Below are 15816 nucleotides of genomic sequence, written 5' to 3'. Positions count from 1 at the left end.
ACATGCCGGTTGCAAAAGACCTTGGCATTGGAAGCCTTAGCTGAAAGGTCAGGAAGTTTCATTAGCCCTAGTAAGGAAACAGCATGTTTAGAAGCAGTGAGGAAGAAGCATTCATTCTTACAGTAAAATCTGCCATATCCGAGAAGTTTGCCTTGAAAATACAACTGAATAAAGTAAAGGGTTGCTTTATTTCAAGTGCCCAGGCCTGACCTACTGAAGCCGGCCCCCAGTTTCCAGCAATTAGGCTGAAGGAGCTAAATCTATCCCTTCCCATCCCTGCTATGGTTTGGCGCCACCTGGTGGAAGTTAAGCTCTCTGTTTTAATAGAGTAGGGTCGAGAGGATCATCACAAGCATCGTTTTCCACTAAATGACTGGTGGGGGTCAGAGGACCCTCTCCAAATACTGAAAAAATGATTTGAATAAGATATGAAAAATTAAGGCATAACAGATACATGGCCTAGGCCAACACTTTAGAAATCTGAAAGAGCAGAGTGTGGATTTATCAGTTTGGGCTGCTATAACAAAATACCATAGAATGAGAGGTTTAAACAATAGACATTTATCTCTCACAGTTCTGGAGGATGAGAAGTCCAAGATCAGGGTACCAGCTCAGCTGAGGGGTTCTGGTAAGAGCTCCTGGCTTCTACACAGCTGCCTTCACACCCTCCAGGGCAGGGGGAGATAGTAAGCTTCTTATAAAGACACTAACTCCATCATGAGGGCCCCACCCTCATGATCTCATCTAAACCTAATTACCTCCCAAAGTCCCCACCTCCAAATACTATCACATTGGGGGCTGAAGCTTCAACATATGAATTTTAGGGAGACACAATCATTTGGTCCCTAACAGAGTGAGAAATAGAGTGAGTGATCCTACTCTATTAAAATACCAAAATTCTCATGCAAACTTTTAGTAGCTTACTAATTGGACTTTTCTGTCTGGACCAAATAGCAGTTATCATAATGATTATTTTTGTTTTATTCAGTTTTTAAGAAAACTTTAGTCAAATACAGAAAGTAATGATTGCCATTTAAAATCTTGTATATATGGTTGAACAATGTACTGGAATACATAGATTCTGGGCAATATTGTGTGTGTCTATTTTCAAACTCCTTTTTTTTTTTTGTGGTACGCAGGCCTCTCACTGTTGTGGCCTCTCCCGTTGCGGAGCACAGGCTCCGGACGCGCAGGCTCAGCGGCCATGGCTCACGGGCCCAGCCGCTCTGCGGCATGTGGGATCTTCCCGGACCGGGGCATGAACCCGTGTCCCCTGCATCGGCAGGCGGACTCTCAACCACTGCGCCACCAGGGAAGCCCTCACATTCCTTTTTATTCCACCTTTACTGGGAATCTTTGTCCCACTTCACTCCTCTATGCCTCAGTTCTCCTATCTGTAAAATTACAATGTTGGATTAAATACTCTGGGCTCTGCCCTAGAATTAACACTAAGGTAACACTACAATGTAACATAGTAACTCTACTGTTATCATAAATAACATATTTGTGCAGCACTTTACCCTTTACAAAATGCTTCCCTATGCTATCAGTTAAACTCCCAATAGCCTCGAATGTCAAACTTTGTAATGGGCCATTTTACAAATAGGAGGAATCAGGCTTTAAGTAATTTGTCTAAGTGAGAAAAATTGGTAGTTTATGGGGCTAAGATTCAAACCTGGAATTTCTGATTCCAAATTTCATTTTTTCACTACCAGGCCACAGTATTTCCTCATCTGGGAGATCAGTGAATGTATCTAATTTTTTTTCCCCATTAGTCTCTTATTTAATGGCTTCTTTTTTTTTTTTTTTTTTGGCGGTACACGGGCCTCTTACTGTTGTGGCCTCTCCCGTTGCGGAGCACAGGCTCCGGACGCGCAGGCTTAGCGGCCGTGGCTCATGGGCCTACCCGCTCCACGGCATGCGGGATCTTCCCGGACCGGGGTACGAACCCGTGTCCCCTGCATCAGCAGGCGGACTCTCAACCACTGCGCCACCAGGGAAGCCCTAATGGCTTCTTTTAAGTCAACTTATGCTCATTCTAAAGTGACACAAAACCCACTGTACCCAGTGCTTTTCTTAAGCCATTTCCGAAAGCTAGTTCCACTCTCAAAAAGATCCTCAATACACACGTGGGATATTCCATTCTGCTCTGAGCCCACAGTCCCTCTCCTTTGAAAGTGGGGAGTTTCTGAAGTATGGAAAAGGTGCCAAGATCGCTACTCAAGAGGGATTCTAAGAAAGTAAAACCAGATTCACATAACAGTATGATTGGTAGATTAGCTTCCTACCTCCGGAAAGGCCCAAACAGCTGTAGAGATGGAGCAGAGATACCAGGAGAGGCAGTCTGGGAATGAGCAGGAGTGTAAGCTTTGATGCCAGATGAAACTGAGCTCACGTCTTGCCCTCCCCTGACAAGCTGAGTTAATATCGGTCAACTTTGCTGACTGATTAGAGTCTAGGTCTTCTTATCTGCAAAATACCTACAACACGTGGCATTGGAGAGGCTACAAATGCCACAAATGTATAAAAAAGCACCTAAGTCAGTGTCAAGAGCATTGATGACATCTGATAACATTATGTCTAATTATACATACCAGACGGTTCAAGTGAAACTAATTAATTAAATTTCCATACCCATTTACAACTCTGTCACCTAAAAATATTGTGGACTATGATTTTTTTAAATGTTTTAATGCAACCAACACAGTAACATGATAATAAATAATGTCAAACTGTATGCTTTGACTTGAGAAACCCACATATGCATTGAACAAATTCATTCAGCAAATATTTATAGATCATCTACTAATGCTCAGTGCTGGGGAACAGGACAGCTATTTTTTTTTTTTTGATATCATGGAGCTTATATTTTATTTACACTTCCACTTGATTGTCAACATATAGTGGGGTTGCACTTTTTAGAAAATCTTGCTATTGATAAGTCCAAATTTACATTTAACTTCGGTATAAACTTCCCTTGACAACTCTAACTCCCACAAGTATAATAAGGCAATAGATATGTTTGGCAGAGCAACTATTTATGTCCTGTCTTCTGTGTTGCCAGGGTGATGACAGCAATATTGAAAACACTGGAGGTGGTTGCTATTGGCAAGGATCCTGACTTTCATTTCCAAATGGAAGGACTGTAAAAAGCAAAATGTAGACTGGGGTGTGGGCTGTAGACTGGTCATGGCTGTACATAAACTACATGAATGGATTATTGGTGATTAACCAAGTGTGGATGCTATTCTTGGAAATGTAATACTCATAGGCCATATTTCCTTAATATTTAAAAATTAATGAAATGTGGTGATTACACCAAATACCTCTTTTTTTTTTTTTTTTTTTGTTGGTACGCGGGCCTCTCACTGCTGTGGCCTCTCCCGTTGCGGAGCACAGGCTTCGGACGTGCAGTCACGGCTCACGGGCCTAGCCGCTCTGCGGCATGTGGGATCTTCCCGGACCGGGGCACGAACCCGTGTCCCCTGCCATCGGCAGGAGGACTCTCAACCACTGCGCCACCAGGGAAGCCCCCAGATACCTCTTTTTTTAAAAGCTAATACCATAACATTACACACTTTCAAATATTACATTTTTCGTCCGCTTATCTTCTTTCAGTGGAAAACAATTCAAAATGTTTACGGCGCTTTTGGTCCCTCAATATAAATTGAAACGTTGCTACAGCTCAAATTCCGCTTCTAAAGGATTTTTTAAACATACTGACTATATAAAAGGAATAAGTGATTATATACCACCCTGAAAGAAAACGTCATCTAATACATTGGCTGAATTCTTTGTCTTATTTGAATGCACGACACATGTCCCAGGAGGTAAGCAATTGGTGACTTTTCTCCCTCACCAACAACTTCAATCAATCTTTTAACTCCACGCCAACTAGTACATTGGCACTGAATTAATCAAAAAGGAAACTTTTCGTGATGGATACAGTGCACTGACCCAAACTCTGCGTCTTCTCCCTGAAAGTGTGGTGACAGAGAGTGTGGTATGGAGAGAGAGAGGGATTGAGATGGCAGAGACAGAGACCAAGACTGCATTTCTTTGATTTCTTTGCTGCTGGATTTTTGTTTGTTGGCTTTGTTTCTTTCTTTAGGTTTCTAATGTATTTTCTTTCATCAATTATGCTATAATGAGCAGCAGAGTGCTTAGATGACAAATTTGTTTTGAAACAATTCTGTATTAGAGCAATTGTAATGGTTACTTATCTCTCTACCCCTTTGGGGTGACTCTACCAGGTTGCATTATATTCCATCCTGTGATTGCATGCACCCACAGAACAACACAGAAAATGGTTCGGCTGGCTAGCACAGCATTACCAAATTTGTCACGAAAATCCAGTGAGTATTTTTTTTTAACATCTTTATTGGAGTATAATTGCTTTACAATGTGTTAGTTTCTGCTGTATCACAAAGTGAATCAGCTATATATATATAGATATATCCCCATATCCCCTCCCTCTTGCGTCTCCCTCCCACCCTCCCTATCTCACCCCTCTAGGTAGTCACAAAGCACTGAGCTGATCTCCCTGTGCTATGTGGCTGCTTCCCACTAGCTATCTATTTTATATTTGGTAGTGTATATATGTCCATGCCACTCTCTCACTTTGTCCCAGCTTACCCTTCTCCCTCCCCGTGTCCTCAAGTCCATTCTCTATATCTGCATCTTTATTCCTGTCCTACCCCTAGGTTCATCAGAACCATTTTTTCTTTTCTTTTTTTAGATCCATATATATGTGTTAGCATACGGTATTTGTTTTTCTCTGACTTACTTCACTCTGTATGACAGATTCTAGGTCCATCTACCTCACTACAAATAACTCAATTTCCTTTCTTTTTATGGCTGAGTAATACTCCATTGTATATATGTGCCATATCTTCTTTATCCATTCATCTGTCGATGGACACTTAGGTTGCTTCCATGTCCTGGCTATTGTAAATAGAGCTGCAATGAACATTGTGGTACATGACTCTTCAGTTTTGGTTTTCTCAGGGTATATGCCCAGTAGTGGGACTGCTGGGTCATATGGTAAGCATTTTCAGCGGCTCTTTCTTGCTGTAGCTTTCTGAATGCTTAGATTTTTGAGACTACTGTTGACCCTTGAACAATGAGGGGGTTTGGGGTGCCCACCCTCTGTGCAGTCAGAAATCTGCGTATAACTTACACTTAGCCCTCTATATATGTGATGTTCCCCACCCAAGGATTCAACCAGTCAAGGATCATGAGTATCATAGTATTTACTACTGAAAAAAAAATCCACATATAAGTAGATCCACACAATTCTAACCTGTGTTGTTCAAATCAACTGTACTTAGTGCATTTCTGGCCAAGGGAAACATCATGAAGGTGTGACAGAACTGCAGTTGATTGCAGCTATAGGTAGACCAGGTAGGATCTCTGAAACCCAAACGTGTTCCTTATAAAGTTCAAGATTCAGCCTCTATTGCCAGTTTATTAAAAAAAAAAAAAGATACATTTCAGGAAAAGCCAAATGGAAGAGACACACAGGACAAGGCACGGTGGGTGAGGGGCTTTCACGCCCGCTCTGGGTGTACTATCCTCCCAGCACCTCACTGTGGTCATCAGCCCGGAAGTTCCACTGCTGGATTTCTTTATGCAAATTAGGTTTTGCCAATTACATGCAACGCTGGGGTATTTGAAAGGCGGGACTAATATGGAGACATTTTGTATGTTTGACCTGGTTTGTTTGTTTCTGTTGCTCAAAGTCATATGGATATGAAGTTTTCCTGCAGCAGTTTTAAAACTTTCCTGGCAGAGTTTTAGTGTTCTACGTCTTAGCTTCTCAGGTTTTGAGAATCATTGTACAGCCACCTCTGAAGACCCAGGCTGGTGCTTACTTCTCAAACTGTTCCAGAAATTTTTGTACCCAATCTTCTGTCAAGTCACTTTCTGCACAAAATACCTAACGTAGTTTTGGTTTTCTATATAAACCTTGTGTATTTTACCTCTCATGTCCTTCTCTGCTTAAAAGCTTTAATACCTGACCACTCTTTGTGGGAATCTAAATAATTAGCATCACACCAAAGGGGCTGTACAATGACAAATTTTTCACAATTATAGATGTATCTTTCATTATTTTTTCATAAATTCCCTTCTTTTCTTTCCCATATTCATTTATTCATAATCCAGTATATTTAGCACACATTCTCTTAAATGTCTCTCCTCTTGAACTTGTTTATTAAATCTACCTACCTTAAAATTCCCATTCTAATCTGCCATTATATGATAAACCTCCTATGATCATGTAACCAGAATTAATCTCATTCTTTCCTAGCTAAACTAATACAGCACTTGTGTTTCTTTAGGATCATGTGAACCTAACATTCAACCCCATTCAATTTCAGCTCAACACTGATAAGTCTTTCCCCCAATTTACATCATTTATTTACCCCCAAATTATCAAGTACTTAACCATAAGCCAGTCATCCAGCTAGGCACTGGAGTAAGATATGAATACACAGTCCCTGTCTTATTAAACCTTATATCTTAATAAGGTAGATAATTATTAAGTAGACATAAAATGAATATGAAAGTGTCAACTCTGATGTGATAAGTGCTATAAAGAGAAGAGTTACCTGCCTATACAGGAGATCTTACCTGGTTTGAGGGTTAGGAAAAGCTACCTGTGGAAGTGACACTGGAGGTGATACCTAAAGAATGATGAGACATTAAATGGACTGGGGAGGAATACTGGCAACATGGCATGTCAGCAAGTCTTTTGCTAAACAGGCATTCAAGAAGGAAATGGAGTCCCTGCTCTTTCTACAGGGAGGCTTCATTGGGTGATTCTAATGAAACCTCCTCCTTATTTTGCTTTGGATGTGGGGGGAACACCTTTTCTCATACAGAAAGAGCGTTATCAAAGAGCACACTTTCCATTCCACAGGGCTTGCTACACCCATGCCTTCAACTGTGTCTCTTCTCCCCTCCAGTCTTTCACACACACACGCACACGTGCACACACCCGGGGGAACAGTTGTATTAACTAAGGACAAAACCACACATTTATTGAGTACTTAATCTAGGCCCTGGTATTTTTCTTGTTATTTACGCCTATGCTGGCATTTAATCGTCACAATAATCCTATGAAGTAGGTATTTACAAAGGAGGACAGTGCAGCAGAGAAAATACCGAGTCGTATTTACTAACCACTAGATATGAGCAGCATTGAGCCTTTACTGTGTGCTAAGCGTAACTGTTGTGAGCACTATTTTTGTAGTTATTATTATTCCCATTTTACTGGGAAGGCTGGGGGGAAGGGAGATTAAGTGACTTGCTCATGGTTACACAGCTAGTGTGGCCGGGCCAGGATTTGAAGCAAGTGGACTCAGTACAGCACCTGTGCTACTAACTACTCCGCAGCTTTCCAGGGCTGGTTCTGATCCTGCCTAGTAAACCCCACAGAGAGGATTCTGGCCTCCATTTTTGGAGTACCTCTTCAGAAGTGAGTATCTAGTACCTCTTTGTTCTAGTCTTTGGGTTCTAGTCACCAATTCTGGGACAACCAGAAAATTCCCACTCATCATCCTGTTATACATGAGAAATTTCCTCCGACATTCAATACACTTCTGGATTTCTGTCTCTTCTAGGGTAATATACACTGAGAAGTGCACACAATTTAATATTAAAGTAATTAAAATATAATTAGGATCTTAACTTGCTTTAAACAAATGTTAAGTAAACAAGTGAGCCTTGTAAATAATGTATTATTTTAGACGATTCACAACATCACTTACTTCCATTAGTTTGTACTGGTGAGAACCAAACTATAGTAGAAAGATAGAGTTAACATATTTGTATCAAGAATGAACAAGAAAATATCACCAAGATGATTTTGCTAGCAAGAAGACCAGCATAATGAAAAAAAGTATCTGTTATAGAAGAAACTTAGAGAAAAATGGTCTTACCACTCTTTTATAGATTCCTTTGCCATTACATGAAAACTCAGAAGCAGGGTTTTAAACAGGTCCTGAATTGAATTCTAAGGATGCCTCTGGAAGAGTATTGAGGTGTCAGTAAACACCCCTAAACTTTATGCAAAACTTGTGTTTATTTGTGTGTGTGTGTGTGTGTGTGTGTGTATATATATATATATATATATTTTTTTTTTTTGGAGGAAAGAGTCCATAGCTTTTACCAAGTTTCCACAGTGGTACCCTGCAAAAGGTTAAGAAACACTGATGGAACATGGTGGTATAATTATGTAATTATCAATACTAAATAGATCCAAGAGAATGTATTTTATTTATAATTACCAAAAAATCACTCATCATTATCTATTAAATAAGAGAACTGTTGCTTTAAAGATGGACTAGATAAACCATTAAAATAAGCACTGATTTATACACCTCTGCCCTGGATGAAGTCAAGGTTGGCCTCAGGCAGATTGATCCCATGGAATTGGGTTCCCTGGAAGCAAATTTTACCTTCATTCTTATATCCTTTAAAAAAAATTTTTTTGAGGTGATTACAAGTGATATAAAGTTCTCAGAACTAATAATTTTTCAAGTTTAAAATGTTCTGATAAATAAAAAGTTAGTAAAAGTGGATTCTCCTCTCTCCCATCTAACTACCAGAAGGCATAATTGTATGGGTCTCACTGGTTATACCAGAGATACTGCAGTAGAATAATCTGATGGACAGTCATCTTCATTGTCCGGAATTGGTCCTTCTTCCTTAGGCAATGCTAGAAGGTCAGCTTATAATCATATTGTTGGTTTACAAGATTATTATGTTAGCTACTAATTTGTATGAGTCTAAAAAAATAAATCTGTGTGATTTAGAATTTTTAAAAAGTAAAAGCAATATGTACATGTACATACATATAAGAAATTTTTAAACAATACATATATATAGAGTTAATGTCATATTTGTCAGATGACATTTATTTTAAGAACTTTATTTAATAAAATTTTAGAAAAATAGACCAACTTAACCATACACTTGATGGTGTATAATATACTTACATTTTCTTATCTCTGAATAATCTTCCCAGCATTTGTTGCATTATGATGCTAAAAATGTCTTCATATGATTAATGTACCTTGAAGTAAAATTTTCTCTGAAAATCCTAATATTAGAAGATTTTCTAATAGATTCAGAGACTACCCAGAAGGAACATACCTACAAGAAAATTAATTGACTTTAAACAAAATAAAACAAACACCGAAAGGGAAGGAGAAGGACAAACGGGGGAGATGAAGGGTGTAGCCTTTGTGGCAGAGTCTGCTGGTGGTACTCTAACTTGTCCTTTCATCTTCTTGATGTATGACTGGTCTACAGTTCTCCAGGTCTCTAGCAGTTGGGTGTCATATGTGATTGATTTATCTCAAATGGAATGGGCTGGAAGGACAATGTGCCAACGTCTAGGTCTAAGTTTTCAGACCTTCACATTCTCCTTCCACCTCCACTCAGAGTAGACCAAGAACATAACATCAACACCATAGAAAAGGAGCTTTTAACCTGTAACCCAAGGGCCAACACTACATAGAATTCAATGTGCTCATGAAATCTGGATGGTGAAAAATTAATAAAAAATAAAGATAAAATTTAAGATTTTCTTCTGTTGAAAATGTAGACAATAAACTATAGTACTATTAATAGTACATGTGGCTTTGGCAAAAATAGAAATCATAGGGATTTTTGAATCATATTATAGCCATTGCAGATATCTTAAAATATTGCTTTTGTTCCTAATTGCTTCAAACTTATGGTATTTATACCCATAATATACTTTTTATATCTTATAATTTAAAGTGTTAAGGAAGCACACATTTACATATTTTGATCATGGTGTTTTAATGTAATTTGTTTCCTTTTTAATCTGATGCATTTTACTTTATGCATTTACTAAACATTATTCTGAGAAAGTCCATATAATTTAGCAGATTACTAAAGAGGTCCATGGCACAAAAAATTTAAGAACCCTGCCTGCCCTGGAGGATGGGAGAAACAAGAACTTGGAAGGAACTTGAGTCCCTAAATGACCACAAGAGAAAGAACTTCCTGACAGAACTTCCTCACAGCCCAAAAGATGCAACACAAATTTTTTCATGAGAGAAAGAAATAGCTTTGTAATTTAAGCCAACCTACTTTTGAGTCCTTTTTGTGGCAACACGCTACACATAAGTAATATATTCTTTATTACCAACTTCTATTTATTACAGGAAAGAAACACTATTTACAACTTTTTACTAAGAATTAAAAGAATGAAGAAAAAATGTTTTTAAGAATTAAAATAGGGCTTCCCTGGTGGCGCAGTGGTTGAGAATCTGCCTGCCAATGCAGGGGACACGGGTTCGAGCCCTGGTCTGGGAAGATCCCACATGCCACGGAGCGACTGGGCCCGTGAGCCACAACTACTGAGCCTGTGTGTCTGGAGCCTGTGCTCCGCAACAAGAGAGGCCACGACAGTGAGAGGCCCGTGCACGGCGATGAAGAGTGGCCCCCGCTCGCCGCAACTAGAGAAAGCCCTCGCACAGAAACGAAGACCCTACACAGCCAAAAATAAATAAATAAATAAATGAATTAATTTAAAAAAAAAAAAAAAAAAAAAAGAATTAAAATAATAGTTCATTTTTATGTAGAATTAAAGTGTTCAATGCCTTAATACAATAAACTACCTATGTAAACATTAAACTGTTATAAAAACTAAGCAGAGGGGCTTCCCTGGTGGCGCAGTGGTTGAGAGTCCGCCTGCCGATGCAGGGGACGCGGGTTCGTGCCCCGGTCCGGGAAGATCCCACATGCCGCGGAGCAGCTGGGCCCGTGAGCCATGGCCGCTGAGCCTGCGCATCCGGAGCCTGTGCTCCGCAGCGGGAGAGGCCACGGCAGTGAGAGGTACCATAAAAAAAAAAAAAAAAAACTAAGCAGAATCTTTAATCCATTTTATTTTTGTATATGGCATGAGGAAATGTTCTAATTTCTTTTTTTTTACGTGTAGCTTTCCAGTTTTCCCAGCACCACTTAAAAGAGACTGTCTTTTCTCCATTGTATACTCTTGCATGGTTTGTCATAGATTAATTGACCATAAGTGTGTGGGTTTGTTTCTGGGCTCTCTATTCTGTTCTATTGATCTACATGTCTGTTTTTGTGCCAGTACCATACTGTTTTGATTACAGTAGCTTTGCAGTATAGTCTGAAGTCACGAAGCATGATTCTTTCCGTTCTTCTTTCTCAAGATTGTTTTTGCTTTTTGAGGTCTTTTGTGTTTCTATACAAATTTTAAAATTATTTCCTCTACTTCTGTGAAATTAATCTATCACAAAGCAGGCAAGTATATATAATGTGGATAAGAGTTTGTACAAAAAGTGGTCCTGAGAAAACTGGACAGCTACATGTAAAAAAATGAAATTAGAACATTTTCTCACACCATATACAAAAATAAACTCAAAATGGATTAAAGACTTAAATGTAAGACCAGAAACCATAAAACTGCTAGAACAAAACATAGGCAAAATGCTCTTTGACATAAATCGTAGTAATATTTTTCTGGATCTGCTTCCTAAAGCAAAGGAAAGAAAAGCAAAAAATAAACAAATGGGACCTAGTTAAATTTACGAACTTTTGCATAGCAAAGGAAACCACTGACAAAAGGAAAAGGCAACCTACTGCATGGGAGAAAATATTTGCAAATGATATGACCCATAAGAAACTAATATCCAAAATCTATAAACAGCTCATACAACTCAACATCAAAAAAAAAAACCAACTCGATTAAAAAATGAGCACAAGACCTGAATAGATATTTTTCCAAAGAAGACATACACATGGCCAACAGGCACATGAAAAGATGCTCAACATTGTTAATCATCAGAGAAATGCAAATTAAAACTACAATGAGATATTATTTCACACCAGTCAGAATGGCTAGCATCAAAAAGAACACAAATAACAAATGTTGGCAAGGATGTGGGCAAAAGGGAACCCTCTTGCGCTGTTGGTGGGAATGTAAATTGGTGCAGCCATTGTGGAAAACAGTATGGAGGTTTCTCAAAAAATAGAACAACCTAAAAATAGAACGACCATATGACCCAGTAATTTCACTCCTATCCAAAACAAAAACACTAATTCAAAGAGAAACATGCACCCCAATGTTCATAGCAACATTATTTACAATAGCTAAGTCATAGAAGCAACCTAAGTGTCCAAGAACAGATGAATGGATAAAGAAAATATGGTATATATATATATATATATATATATATATATATGTGTGTGTGTGTGTGTGTGTGTGTGTGCATGTATGTGTGTATACACACATACACACACACACAATGGAATACTATTCAACCATAATGGCAAAAAGAATGAAATTTTGCCATTCTTTTTTAACAACATGGATGGAGGGTACTATGCTAAGTGAAACAGGTCAGACAAAGATGAATACTGTATAGTATCACTTATATATGGAAACTAGAAAACAGAACTAGTGAATACAACAAAAAACAGACTCAAAGATATATAGAGAACAAACTAATGGTTACCAGTTGGGAGAGGGAAGGAGGGAGGGGCAAGATATAGGTAGGGGATTAAGAGGTACAAACTACTATGTATAAAATAAATAAGCTACAAGGATATATTGTACAGCACAGGGAATATAGCCAATATTTCATAATAATTATAAATGGAGTATAACCTTTAAAAATTGTGAATCATTATGTTGTACACATGAAACATATAATATTGTATTGAATACATCAACTATACCTCAGTAAAAAACAAAACAAAGTGATAAATAAACTAAGTATATTATTCTAAGAAATAAAAATACAATGAATACTATTGATTATAATTATTAAAAAGTTACAATCAGGTAAAGATCAACAAATGCATACATCTCTGAGGATTTGTCATTAGCAGTCATTGCAAACCCACATCATCTCAATTTCAAGTGCCCGCTCTATTATCAAACAATCTTTCAAACCCAGTAATACAATCTGTTAATCTTACAAAAACTTCACTTTTCTGCGTTTCCCTTACGAACTCATCTCCCTTTTACCAAGTTTACATTCCACAATCAAACCTTCTATTCATTCTCTTACATATACCCAAAATCTCTTCCGTCTTTTGTTGTACTCTCTGCCTCTACCAAAGCATCAGTTTCGGTAGGAGAAAAACATATGGCCATAATCACCATTTTCACTTGAACTTCATGACCACTGACTTCAAGTGGGTCCTTGGAGCTCTCTAGCAATACTACACATTCCTTCTTAGTCTATTCAGACTTCTACTCTCATAAAAAAATATTTTAAGCTCTCTCTTCTTTCGTCAAACTTGTAATTTATTCTCTCATCTTTGCTCTCAGTTAATATCTGTGATTCCTTCGCCATGGAGAAAATTCAAAGAAAGAGTTCTTTCCCCAGCTCCCATAACCACACCAACACATCTACCATCATCAAGCATTCCTGGACTCAACCTTCAATCCTGTAACTATGGATGCTCTGTGCTCCTTTGTAAAGCTTCATTCTCCACTTGTGCACTAGGTCCCATTTCCTCTCCCATCTCAAAGACCGGCTCATACAATCACCCTCTGAACTTGATCATACTTTTTTGCATGTACAATACGCTGACATTTCTCTCATCATTAAAAAAAAAAAAATCTCTGGACCCCATATTCTGTTGCAGCAGCCATCTTATTTTTGTTTGCTTGTTTTTATAGCGAAACTCCAGGTAGTTGTCTATCTTTTCTGATTCCAATTTCTATTTTCTCCCTAAGACCCATTCATATTAGCTTTAGCCCAAACCCCACTCTCACCAGGAAACTTCTCTTATCTTGGTCACTGGTGATTTCCATACAGGTAAATCCAATAGTCAGTTCTTGGTCTCCATCTTACTCAAACTATGAGCAGCATTTGCCAAAGTTAATATCCCTCCCCTGGTTTGAAACATGTCCTGCATTTCCAGGACAAAATTCACTCCTTGTCCTTCCCCATTCCCCATCACCAATCACACTACCTTCCTCTCTTTTGCTGTTCTTTTTATTTGTTCTCCTGATCTTGTAATATCGGAAAACTCCAGGGCTCAGGCATTGTTCCTCTTTTATTTTTTATCTACTCTCACTCCCTTAAGGACCATAAGTACCATATATTTAAGTGACATTTATGTCTTCAGCCCACGCTTTGCCTCTGAACTCCAGGCTCATATATAAATCTCAAACTGAACAATAAACTGAACTCATGATCTTTCTCTCCCAACATGCTTCACTTGCAGTTTTCCCCACCTTAGGGTGGAAAAAGGGCAACTGTATTTTTCAGTTATTCAGGACAACAACACTGGAGTCACCCTTGACTCCCCCTTTCTCTAACAAACCACAGGAATTCTGTAAGCATGTCTTGTCTGTCCTAGCTTCAAAATCCAAAAACCTCACTCCCTGCCTGCTAAAACACGGTCCAAGACACCATAATCACTTACCTGGATTATTGTGATAGCCTTCTGCCTTGTCTTCCTCCTTCTGCCTTGGCCAGCTTCAGTTCCCTGCCACATTCTGCATGATCCTGTTACAAGGTAAGTCAGTAGAATACAATTAGAATACAATTTGTCAGTCTCATTTAAAATAAAAGCAAGATCTCTCATCATAAACTGTAAATTCTAATTTCTTTCCCCAGCTCCCATAACCACACCTACACATCTACCATCATCAAGCCTCTCTAATTTTGTTTCCTACTCTGTTGCCCCTGATGACCCTCTCCATCCATCTATCACTGACCTTGCTATTTCTTGCACACTAGGCATACTCTGGCCTCAGAGCTTGTAACTCTGTTTATTGTTCCCGGATGCTCTTCCCCTTGGATTCCTTTTAACAGTCTCCTTCACCAGCTTCAAGTCATGAGCCAGACTGTCATCTTCTTAGGGATGCCTTTCCTAATCATCCTATTTAAAATTCACCCACCCCCTACCTCGGCACTTCCTTGGCCCTTCTCTGCTTCAATTTTCTCCATATCTGGGATCACCTTCTAACACACACAGCATGTTTATATCATTTTGTTTATTTTCTCTCTCCTCCCATGACAACGTGAGCTCCATCAGGGTAGAGGTTTTTGCCAGCTATGTTCTCTCACCTAAAAAAGTTCCTGACACATAGTAAGTATTCAGCAAGCTTTAACTCTTACTATTATAATTTGTTATGATTGACTCAATTACTTGTGAATACATTCTGGTCTATGCTATGGGGAGAAGAGAGAAAACAATTTTAACCTCTCTATGATAGCATTAACAGCACTTATTTTCTAAAGTGTCCCTGATTTCTCCAGAGAATGTTAAATCTGCCCCATTTAAAACAACAACAACAAAAAAAAACTTGCAAGTTAACTTTTATTCAAAAACAGTTAAGAGTTGCTTAACCTCTGCAAACAAAATATTAGATGGGGTTTCATATATCTACTGTAAAACGGAATGGATAAGATGAACATAGGGCTGAAATTTGATAGTTGAATATATATTCAATTCTTTTAATGTTTACATCATGAAGTATATCTATAAACATATATGTTTGTAATAGCTTAAAATAGACAATGCCCACCTACCCACACTGAAGCTTAATAAATAGAATATTTTAATGCTTGAAGTCCCTATGTGGCCCTCCTCAATTACTTCCCTTCCCTACCTCTAAGAAGTAAACGCCAGGGCTTCCCTGGTGGCGCAGTGGTTAAGAATCTGCCTGCCAATGTAGGGGACATGGGTTCGAGCCCTGGTCTGGGAAGATCCCACATGCCGCGGAGCAACTAAGCCCGTGAGCCCCAACTACTGAGCCTGCGCGTCTGGAGCCTGTGCTCCGCAACT

This window comes from Phocoena sinus, chromosome 9 (genome assembly GCF_008692025.1).
Source record: "Phocoena sinus isolate mPhoSin1 chromosome 9, mPhoSin1.pri, whole genome shotgun sequence".
NCBI lineage: Eukaryota > Metazoa > Chordata > Mammalia > Artiodactyla > Phocoenidae > Phocoena > Phocoena sinus.
Note: the sequence above shows the minus strand (reverse complement) of the source record.